Source organism: Penaeus vannamei, chromosome 1 (assembly GCF_042767895.1).
Source record: "Penaeus vannamei isolate JL-2024 chromosome 1, ASM4276789v1, whole genome shotgun sequence".
Lineage (NCBI taxonomy): Eukaryota > Metazoa > Arthropoda > Malacostraca > Decapoda > Penaeidae > Penaeus > Penaeus vannamei.
This window is the reverse complement of record NC_091549.1, coordinates 12,322,739-12,332,738: the sequence shown is the minus strand read 5'-3', so window position 1 is coordinate 12,332,738 and position 10,000 is coordinate 12,322,739. Positions and strand designations below refer to the sequence as shown.

Genomic DNA, 10,000 nt, shown 5'->3' with positions numbered 1-10,000 from the left:
TTTCTGTGATTTCATTAACAGCCATTCTTCACTCCGGGACTGTGGGATTATTGAACTAGTAGTAGCGTTGCACAAATCTTACGAGATCCTACTTAGAAATAGACAAACATGTGTTTCCTTGACACTAATGAGTTAAATAGTTTTCTGGTTCACTGTTCTCCCGCAGCAATGATTGTAATTTAGTCTTTGTTTTTATTTTTTTCCTTTTTTTATACCGCTTTAACTCTAGGGTTTGCTAGATCATTACCAATCAGATAATAACCAGTGCGAGCTACTGAAATACTGCAGGCTGTTATAGGCCTACAAATATTCCTAAAAAAAAGCGTCGTTATAGATCTTTTATTTAACACGTTTTTGGGACTTTGAGAAACCATCAAGGTAGTTCAGATAGGCAGATAACGACCAAGATAAATAGCAAATAGCAAATCTCTCTGGATATTTTATTTCCGTTAGACCCAACCCAAAAACTGGCTTGAGGTCTACGGTCTGCTCTCTCTCACAAGTGTCAAAAGTCGCAGTTTACAGTGTTCAGTAGCATCCTAATTTTGTGTACAATTGCCAAGACAGCAAAGGAAGATGTTATGTTTATGGATAATTTTCAGTATGGAAATATACATAGGTGTGCATATATGTGTGTAATGTATGTACGTATATACCTATACCCTATGTATATATACACAAGCATATGCATGTATATGTTCAGCAGTGGTTAATTTACAGGCTGTGACCTGAATGTTGTACAATGTTACTTAATGCTAAGTTTTCATATTACGTATAAGCATATGTATGTATGTATATATGTATATTTATATTTATATATATATACTTATGTATGTATATGTATAAACAGTCCTTCCTGCCTAATATTTTCCACTCGCTATGGATAATCCAAATTCCAGCATTGGATAGGTTACCCACAGAAACCGCCAACCGTGTATCTAGGGACAGTACCTAACGCCGCCTTCCCATTCTAGAAATCTAGCATGAACGCAAACTCCTTCCGTAACTCTAATTCTTGTTCCATCTTCCGGAATCCAATATTAGACGGCACCTTCTCCAAGGGATACTTTCATCTCGGACATGGCATTGCGCACGCACACTGAATGTATTCGAGATTTTCGTGAATCGGTTCGTTTTTGTTTTTGTTTCCGTGTGACTTGGCGCAAGCTAGGAAGAATCCAATGTTTATTCGTGTAGTGTTTTGGGATTTTTTTTTAATGCGTTTGCACTTTATTAATTCTTATTAAGCTAGGAATAGTTATTTTGATTTGTGATTCATTGCCTTAGAGTTCATTATTAGGCATCTAATCACAATACGATTATTTAAAGCGTGCAAAATATACCTATTAAATCATATTTGATATTTCTCAAGAAAAAACATAGTACCTAATATATCTCTTTCCTCCTTTTCTAGTTATTAGGTTTAAAAAATAAAGTTGAAGTACATTCAATGGCTTTCATATTCTATTAAGATATTTCATATGTTGTAGACTGTCACATAAGTTTAATTGTTAACAGCCTTTTATTTTAAACAATTTTGTAAATGTGTGCTGAATAAACAGTATGAAACTATTGCTGTGCTTTCTTTCCCAATGATATTCAGACAATTAGGTACAGAAAATTATGCTCATGACAGTACAATAATAAGTGAATAAAATATAAATGGAAATGTAAAACAGATGCACAAAAATGGAAACAAGTCATATAAACTTACACTTGCCAAGACTGAACTAAGGCATGAAAATAATAGATAAAATATGATGATGGTGGGCATTATCCTAATTATAATAACGAGAATAATGCTAACAATGACAAAGAGAAGACATGCAACGGAATGGTAAGGTTATAAAGATAAATATGCAAATAAGCAATATATTCATCAAACAACTTGAATTCACACGGAAATTTCAGCATACACTAACGAGCATAAAAAAACATATATTTGAAAATATTAAAACGGTCGCCCTACGTACATTCATAAAAGAATCATATAGGCTTAAAGACTAGTTCATAAAAAAACAATGTTGATAAGATCCAACGGATGTGGTGCAATTACAGATCAAATGTAATATAGAAAAATAAAAATAAAATAAATATAGAATAATCAAATGTAATATAGAAAAATAGAAATAAAATAAATATATAATAAAAACAAAGAAATTTATAAGAAATGCAAATGTAAAAAAGATAAACGAATGTAAACGAATTCTGGAAGTTCCTGAGGAAGACCGCAGATGGCTCTGAGTTTCCTCGGTGAATTAGCAAGCGCGTGCGTGTGTGTGTAATAAATTCGTAATACCGATGCATATTTTACATTAGCAATTACGACCCTCTTCTGCCACCCCCATCGTAGGAAAATACCCAAGGGGAATGGGGTCTGGGAGCTCGCCCACAGTAAATGCCCTTGGGGTCTGGGGGGGGGGGGGTCGGGGGTTTGGATCCAGTAGAGAGTAAGGAAGGTGGGTCTCCCCCCCCCCCCCTCCCTTCAACCCGAAGAGCAAATGAGGAAGGTAAGAGAAAAAAAAAAGAAATAGGGACGTGGATGACAAGTTATACGTTTGAAAAACACAGAGCATATTTAAGAATTCTCATAGAGAAAAATTAATGGGGTTCGTACTACCACGTCAGGATAGGCCTATTTACACTAAATACAAAATTCTCTTTCGGTTTATCTAGCCTTTAATACCCATTTTCTATTATGGTCCACCACAGAAAACGAAAATGTTAAAGGGTAACTACTATAAATCTAAGTTAAATCCATATCCATGCTTTAATAGTTAAGTATACTTTGGGAAAATAATCTTTTGAAAAGCTATTTTCAAGATTCTCCTGGGCTGAAAGATCTGTGAATGGAATCGTAGTACATATATTCCATTACCTATATTATAAATATACGTACATATACGAATATAAACATTCACACACACTCGCGTATAAGTCAAATATAAATAGATAAATAAATAGATAGATAAATAAATAAATGAATAAATAAATAAATAAATAAATAAATATATGAGAGAGAGAGAGAGAGAGAGAGAGAGAGAGAGAGAGAGAGAGAGAGAGAGAGAGAAAGAGAGACAGAGAGAAAGAGAGAAAGAGAGAAAGAGAGAGAGAGAGAGAGAGAGAGAAATACATATACATATCCATTATCTCCATTTGTGGTTCTCAACTTCTCGGCGAAGGCAACCGTCTGCGGCTCCCTCTTCTTTAACCCCCGACCCCTGTCTCTCACACGACGCATCTTCGGCTGTTCCGCGAATTGCTGGAGGTCGAAACAAAAGCAACCCGGGTTATGTGCTCCGGTGAAAAGAAATGAGAGAAAAAAAAACTTTCCGAAAGAATGAGAACGATGTAAAATGTAAATACAAAATCTATTTACCAGCGGCATCCAATTCGAGAACTACTATACTCGTACTAGGATCATGTACCTTTATATTTATACATATGTGTATATATTATGTGTGTGTGTGTGTGTGTGTGTGTGTGTGTGTGTGTGTGTGTGTGTGTGTGTGTGTGTGTGTGTGTGTGTGTGTGTGTGTGTGTGTGTGTGTGTGCATTTACATATTACATACATATATAATTTTCCTTTAATCAAAAAGGCAAAAATCGGATCTCAGCACAGACATGCACCCCCCACACTCGGACGAACGCAGCCCGAGAAACAAAGGGCTTCACTGGAGCGCAGCGGCAAATGCGGCGAAACGCGTTCTTCTAATGCCGTTCGCGCTGTCTGCTTCATGCGATAGGTATTATGCGAACTCATCAAGCATCTCGTTAGCAGGTAAGGAGGCTTCCGGGGCTGCAAATTGTCCTATATTTTGCAGGAAATGAAGAGGCGCACGTGCTTGCATCCGCAGCCCTGGTTGAATTAATTAGAGGCCTTTATCAACCTTGGCGTGTGCGAGTTAGGGGCTCGGGTTGTGGGTGAGGAGGCGCGCCGCTTCGTGTTCCCTCTCGCTTCGCTTCGCTTGAGATTTTTATCTTTTTTTATTTGGGATTCGTCTGTGTTTTGGATTCTGATTCTTGGTTTTTGTTTCATTATCTATTTATTTATTATAATTTTTGTTTTGTCTTTTGTAAAGGTGTGTCTCTCCGATCGTAGCGTAACTTTTGTCTGTTTTATGTCCCTTCGATTCTCTCTCCCACTCTCTCTTTCTCTCTCCCTTTCGTTTTTCATTTGCTTTATGATTCCGAATTCTGTTTGTTTATTCTTGTAATGTCCTTCAGCTTATTAATGAATACAATTGTTGTTCTCGTTACACTTTTAATTTGGTCGGTCTTTAAATCAACTTGTGTCAATCTGTTCATTATTTTGGTTGTCTGCATCACAAGCTGCTAAACGTTTTTTAGAAGTTGCTAAACGTTTTTTATAAGTTGCTAAACGTGTTTTACAAGTTGCTAAACGTGTTTTACAAGTTGCTAAACGTTTTTTTCCAAGTTGCTAAACGTTTTTTTTACAAGTTGCTAAACGTTTTTTTTACAAGTTGCTAAACGTTTTTTACAAGTTGCTAAACGTTTTGTACAAGTTGCTAAACGTTTTTTACAAGTTGCTAAACGTTTTTTTCATCGTTTTATCCACGGAGCTTGAGAGCGTTGACCCTTGCAACCATTAGAGGGGCACTGAATATAAAATCATGATACAGGAGCACTAGTTACAGATAACTATACCGGATGTTTGAAAACGCAACCAGTTCATGACTCTATTGATATCAGAGCCGCCTTTGTCGGGGTACCAAAGCGACGAGAGCTTAACGTGTACATTGAAATACTCTTGGTATGTATGGGAAGAAGAGAGGGAAGGGGAGAGAGGAGGGGAGGGGAGAGAGAGGGGGAGGGAAGGAGAGAGAGAGAGAGGGGGGGTGGAGGAGAGAAGGAGAGAGAGGGAGGGGGGTGGAGGAGGGAAGGAGAAAGAGTAGAGAGGGCAGGAGGGAAGGAGAAAGAGTAGAGAGGGCAGGAGGGAAGGAGAAAGAGTAGAGAGGGCAGGAGGGAAGAAGAAAGAGTAGAGAGGGCAGGAGGGAAGGAGAAAGAGTAGAGAGGGCAGGAGGGAAGGAGAAAGAGTAGAGAGGGCAGTAGGGAAGGAGAAAGAGTAGAGAGGGCAGGAGGGAAGGAGAAAGAATAGAGAGGGCAGGAGGGAAGGAGAAAGAATAGAGAGGGCAGGAGGGAAGGAGAAAGAATAGAGAGGGCAGGAGGGAAGGAGAAAGAATAGAGAGGGCAGGAGGGAAGGAGAAAGAATAGAGAGGGCAGGAGGGAAGGAGAAAGAGTAGAGAGGGCAGGAGGGAAGGAGAAAGAATAGAGAGGGCAGGAGGGAAGGAGAGAGAGGAAGGAAACCTCCGTAACTTTACCACCAAGGGCTTCGCTCCGCCAGCCCGAAAATCAAAGGCTGTCGGCATTTCTATCCTGACGTATTTCCTTGCAATAATAATGCCTTCTCGAACCCAGAAATCCCGAGCTTTGTGATGCTGTAGGGAACTTAACCCGAGAAAATACATATCCTCTCGTTTTTTTTCCTTTTTCCTTTTTTCTTTCTTTTCTATTTCTTAAAGAGAAGTGATCGTATCTTTCGGAAGTTATATTTAGCGAATAAAAAGGGCGGGGAAGGGAAGAAGACGCAGCGAGAAAATAAATGAGAATAGATAAAGACCAGGAATTCAAAAAAAAAAAGGTGAAAGGAGATAAAAGAAAAAGCCGGAAGAGAAAGAGAAAGTGGAGGAAAGCGAAAGAAAGAGAGAAGTGGTGGAAGAGGAGGGGGGGGGGTTTACCTTCCCTCAGAGCAAGATTCGGAGTTGGATTCGCGTTAAAGGCGATCTCCGCTTACCAAATTTAAGACTTTGGACCATGCTGAAGACACGGGAGAAGAATAACGGAAGAAGATATGACAACGAATAAAGGAGGTAGAAATAACAATGGCTAACGAAGGAAGAAATGAGAATGGATAATGAAGGAGGAAGAAACGACAATGAATTACGGTTGAGAAGGAAGAAATAACGAGCAACGAAAACGGAGGAATAAATAACTATGAATAAAGTAGGAAGAAACGGGAATAAACAACGAGGGAGGATGAAGAAGTGACAATAACGAAAGACGAAGAAATAACAACGAATAACGGAGGAAGAAATGACTAACAACCAAACGAAAGAACAAAACAACCGATAACGAGAGAGGAAGAACGAAATAAATAATGACAATAAAAACGAAAACCTAGTCAGGAGGTTAAAAATAGCGAGTTAAAATAGGCAAGAGTGAAAAATGGAACAGCCACGGCCTTAGTCACAACAGATCGAGGTGTCAATATTATACGGCCATCGCTATTAGCACGTCCATTTGGGGCGGTGGCGGCCGAGCAGACGGTGGTGACGGTGGCGGGGGTGGCGAGAGGGAGGGTTTTGGCGCGGGTGGTGGTGAGGTAGGGAAAGGGAGAGAGAAAGGAGAGGGAGAGGGAGAGGGAGGGAGGGAGAGAGGGGGAAGGGAGGGAGAGAGGGGGGAAGGGAGGGAGAGAGGGGGGAAGGGAGGGAGAGAGCGGGAAAGGGGAGAGAGAGGGGGAAGGAGGGAGAGGGAGAGAGGGGGGAAGGGAGGGAGAGGAAAAGAGAGGGGAAGGGAGGGAGAGGAAGAGGGAGAGGGAGCGGGGGAGCAGACATGGCGGTGGTGGGGGTGGCGAGAGGGAGGGTTTTGGTGCGGGTGGTGGTGAGGTAGGGAAAGGGAGAGAGAAAGGAGAGGGAGAGGGAGGGAGGGAGAGAGGGGGAAGGGAGGGAGGGAAAGAGGGAGAGGGAGCGGGGGAGCAGACGTGGCGGTGGTGGGGGTGGCGAGAGGGAGGGTTTTGGTGCGGGTGGTGGTGAGGTAGGGAAAGGGAGAGAGAAAGGAGAGGGAGAGGGAGGGAGGGAGAGAGGGGGGAAGGGAGGGAGGGAGGGGGGAAGGGAGGGAGAGAGGGGGGGAGGGAGGGAGAGAGCGGGAAAGGGGAGAGAGGGGGGGAAGGGGGGGGAGAGGGAGAGAGGGGGGAAGGGAGGCAGAGAGGGGAAGGGAGGGAGGGAAAGAGGGAGAGGGAGCGGGGGAGCAGACATGGCGGTGGTGGGGGTGGCGAGAGGGAGGGTTTTGGTGCGGGTGGTGGTGAGGTAGGGAAAGTGAGAGAGAAAGGAGAAGGAGAGGGAGGGAGGGAGAGAGGGGGAAGGGAGGGAGGGAAAGAGGGAGAGGGAGCGGGGGAGCAGACGTGGCGGTGGTGGGGGTGGCGAGAGGGAGGGTTTTGGTGCGGGTGGTGGTGAGGTAGGGAAAGGGAGAGAGAAAGGAGAGGGAGAGGGAGGGAGGGAGAGAGGGGGAAGGGAGGGAGAGAGCGGGAAAGGGGAGAGAGGGGGGGAAGGGGGGGAGAGGGAGAGAGGGGGGAAGGGGGGGAGAGGGAGAGAGGGGGGAAGGGAGGGAGAGAGGGGAAGGGAGGGAGGGAAAGAGGGAGAGGGAGCGGGGGAGCAGACATGGCGGTGGTGGGGGTGGCGAGAGGGAGGGTTTTGGTGCGGGTGGTGGTGAGGTAGGGAAAGGGAGAGAGAAAGGAGGAGAGGGAGGGAGGGAGAGAGGGGGAAGGGAGGGAGGGAAAGAGGGAGAGGGAGCGGGGGAGCAGACGTGGCGGTGGTGGGGGTGGCGAGAGGGAGGGTTTTGGCGCGGGTGGTGGTGAGGTAGGGAAAGGGAGAGAGAAAGGAGAGAGAAAGGAGAGGGAGAGGGAGGGAGGGAGAGAGAGGGGAAGGGAGGGAGAGAGGGGGGAAGGGAGGGAGAGAGCGGGAAAGGGGAGAGGGGGGGGAAGGGGGGAGAGGGAGAGAGGGGGGAAGGGAGGGAGAGGAAAAGAGAGGGGAAGGGAGGGAGGGAAAGAGGGAGAGGGAGCGGGGGAGCAGACGTGGCGGTGGTGGTGGTGGCGAGAGGGAGGGTTTTGGTGTGAGTGGTGGTGAGGTAGGGAGGGGGACGAGGGAAGGGGAGAGAGAGAGGGGGGGAAGGGAGGGAGAGGGAGAGGGAAAGAGTGGGGAAGGGAGAGAGAGGGAGAGAGTGGTGAAGGGAGGGAGAGGGAAAGAGTGGTGAAGGGAGGGAGAGGGAAAGAGGAGTCAAGAGAGAGAGAGGGAAAGAGGGGTGAAGGGAGGGAGAGGGAGAGGGAAAGAGGGGTGAAGGGAGGGAGAAGGAGAGGGAAAGAGGGGTTAAGGGAGGGAGAGGGAGGGAGAGAGAGGGAGAGAGGAAGCGGGGGAGCAGATGTGTTGGTGGTGGGGGTGGCGAGAGGGATGGTTTTAGTGCGGGCGGTAGTGAGGTAGGGAAAGGGAGAGAGAAAGGAGAGGGAGAGGGAAAGAGGGGGGGAGGAGGGAAGGAGAGAGGGAAAGAGGGGGGGGAGGAGGGAAGGAGAGAGGGAAAGAGGGGGGGAAGGAGGGAAGGAGAGAGGGAGAGAGGGGGAAGGAGGGAAGGAGAGAGGGAGAGAGGGGGGAAGGAGGGAGAGAGAGAGGGAGAGAGGGGAAAGGAGGGAAGGAGAGAGGGAGAGAGGGGGGAAGGAGGGAAGGAGAGAGGGAGAGAGGGAGAGAGGGGGTGAGGGAGGGAAGGAGAGAGCTAGAGAGGGAGAAAAGGAGGGTGGGAGAGAGGGGGGGGAGGGAAGGAGAGAGAGGGGGGGCAGGAGGGAAGGAGAGAGGGGGGAGGAGGGAAGGAGAGAGAAAGGGGGAGGAGGGAAGGAGAGAGAGAGGGGAGGGGAGGAGGGAGGAGAGAGAGAGGGGGAGGGGAGGAAGGAAGGAGAGAGAGAGAGGGGATGGGTTGAGGGGAGGTGAGGGGATGGGGGAGGGAGGGGAGGGGAGGGGATGGGGGGAGGGGCTGGGGGAGGGAAGGAGAGAGAGGGGAGGGAAGAAGAGAGAGAGGGGGGAGGGGAGGAGAGAGACGGGGGGAGGGAAGAGAGAGAGAGGGGGAGGAGGGAAGGAAAAACGGAGGAAAGGAGAAAGAGGAGGGAGGGAGATGGAGAGAGAGAGAGAGAGAGAATATAAAACTGAAGTGGTATTACCAACGATCGTTAAACATAACCACTTATTAAACTAGCCTTAATTAAAAGACTCATCAACCAAACAATTAGTTATCTGTACCATCAATAACTTAAATATGTATCTATTTATCTAGTCATTTATTTATATAACAAAGTATTGTGTTTCTTTCATTCATCTATTCATAATTTAAGTTCATATTCAAATGACAATCTCTTCATTTCACAACAGAATACTGTCCAAACTTTTTTTTCTTCTATTTTCTTTTGTCCGCAAAAGTTTTTTTTATTTTATTTTATTTATTTTTTTATTTTTTTATTCTTTTACATCGAATTCCAGGCGTTTACAAAATGAGAAATGAAAGGCGGTTATAAAAATTCATAGCTTCATTACCGATGTCATTGACTCAGAAAATGGCTGGGTTTATTTCCCTTTGCATGTTCTATAAGGATCGTTATGTGAATTTCCTTGATAGTAAATAGACGAAAATAAGATATTAAAGTAGAGGAGAGAGAAATATAATTAAAAAGTATTAAATAAGAGAATAGAAGATATGTTAGGGGATATATGAAAGATAATGGCAAAGGTAATAATCTTTTAGGTCTATATTTCAAAAAGAAGACATGAGATATAAAATGGGAATTATGAGAATGGCAACAGCGGTAGAAATGAACATACATCCTCGAGATAATAACATCAATTAAAACAAAACGAATCATTTATTCACATGATCGATGTACATGAAATTACACACACACACACACACACACACACACACACACACACACACACACACACACACACACACACACACACACCCATATATATATATATATATATATATATTTATATATATATATTTATTTATATATATACATATTATATCATACATATTATATCATACATTATATATTTGTCATGTATGTATATATATATATATATATATATATATATATATATATATATATATATTATGTATATATTACTCATATATATAATCTGAATAACCTTAAAATTCTTGAAAA

General features: G+C 44.3%; 2 protein-coding genes across 11 annotated transcripts in view; one reads left to right on the top strand and one right to left on the bottom strand.

Moving 5' to 3' along the window:
* Positions 1-1,572, top strand: part of LOC113826236 (protein tipE) — a 28,483-nt gene extending 26,911 nt beyond the window's left edge. For all 10 annotated transcript variants that reach the window (XR_011399899.1, XR_011399894.1, XR_011399897.1 and 7 more), the window contains one exon: positions 1-1,572. This exon is cut by the window's left edge and continues 1,287 nt beyond it. The gene's annotated coding sequence lies outside the window, so the exon portion shown is untranslated.
* The window catches only part of LOC113826237 (glycerophosphocholine cholinephosphodiesterase ENPP6), a 90,169-nt gene that overhangs the window by 58,020 nt on the left and 22,149 nt on the right, over positions 1-10,000 (bottom strand). The window lies entirely within an intron of this gene.